The following is a 1,672-nucleotide window of genomic DNA, read 5'->3' as shown; positions in this document are numbered from 1 at the left end:
AGGTATATATCCAGTCATCCGGAAGAGTAGTTTTTCACTTCCAATGAGATTGGAACCAGTTTTTGTTTGTTTGTTTTTTTTTTTAATATCACACCTTTGTTCCTTATTCATATCATCGGAGTTGACGAACTTGTTTGTGACTGTGACAATTATATCAACGTCCTGCCCAGTCAGAACGGGAGTACACAGTAGGCTACCACATTGACCATTCACGTGTGGCCGGCCCATTAAATCAATGACCACAACACACTCGGACAAGCTCAATGGCCGACTGACCAGCAAACAGGCAGCGTTACCGACACATCTGTCAAAGTTTATCCCAAGTAACACAACAATAATTAATCAATTAATTACTGAACCCTTCCCCGTCCATTAGGCGCTCATGTTTCAAATCATGCTGACCGCCCAATCTTCCCCTCCCCTCCCCAACACCGTATCCGGCAACAAACAGCGATTGACGATGTTGAGTAAAATTATGCTTCCTTGTCTTGTCCTCGATAGGCTAGTCTTAGCGTTCTATCCAAAGCGTAGCAAGCATTTTATTTTTATTGTTGTTTTGAGGAAGAAGAAGACGGATAAGTAGAAGTAGAAGGAGGATGTTAAATTTTTAAGCTGATTCTTTCAATTATATGGATTAATAATAATAGTAACAATAATAATAAATATAATAATAATAATAATAATAATAATATAATAATAAATATAATAATAATAATATAAAATAATAATAATAATAAATAATAATATAATAATAATAATAATAAAATAATAAATAATAAAATAATAATAAGAAGAAGAAGAAGAAGAAGAAGAAAGAAAGAAGAAAAAGAAGAAGAAGAAGAGAAGAAGAAGAAGAGAGAAGAAGAAGAAGAAGAAGAAGAAGAGAAGAGAGAAGAAGAAGAAGAAGAAGAAGAAGAAGAAGAAGAAAAAGAAGAAGAAGAAGAAGAAGAAGAAGAAGAGAAGAAGAAGAAGAAGAAGAAGAAAAAAGAAGAGAAGAAGAAGAAGAAGAAGAGAAGAAGAAGAAGAAGAAGAAAGAAGAAGAAGAAAGAGAGAAGAAGAAGAAGAAGAAGAGAAGAGAAGAAGAAAGAAGAAGAAGAAGAAGAAGAAGAAGAAGAAAGAAGAAGAAGAAGAAGAAAGGAAGAGAGAGAAGAAGAAGAAGAAAAGAAGAAGAAGAAGAAGAAGAAGAAGAAGAAGAAGAAGAAGAAGAAAGAAAAGAAGAAGAGAAGAAGAGAGGAAGGAAGAGAAGAAGAAGAAAAAAGAGGAGGAGGGGGATGAGGAAGAGGAGGAGGAGAAGGAGGAGGAGGAAGAGGAGGGGTGGGGGAGGAGGAAGAGGAGGCGGGGGTGGACGAGGAGGATATGGAGGGTGCTAAATGTTTTCACAAGACAAGAACACAATGGACGTAGATTTCAAACTAATTATTGTCATCCATGCGGTCAATGAATTCACTTAACATCGCTTGACTTTGTTACAAGACGCGTAGCCTGTGTGGCTATGGTGGTCTTGTGGCATGACACTCGCTTTCGGATCGGTAGGTCCGGGGTTCGAGTCTCGCTCTGAGCGGTGCATAGTAGAGTCCTTGGAAAAAAGGCTCTTTACTCACATTCTCTTATCGTACTCAAGGCGTAAAATGAGTACTTGTCCTTTAACAGCGTCATGCGTCATGTCATGTCT

This window comes from Berghia stephanieae, chromosome 9, assembly GCF_034508935.2.
Source record: "Berghia stephanieae isolate SIO BIC M18660-M18661 chromosome 9, UCSD_Bste_1.3, whole genome shotgun sequence".
NCBI classification, from domain to species: domain Eukaryota; kingdom Metazoa; phylum Mollusca; class Gastropoda; order Nudibranchia; family Aeolidiidae; genus Berghia; species Berghia stephanieae.
Note: the sequence above shows the minus strand (reverse complement) of the source record.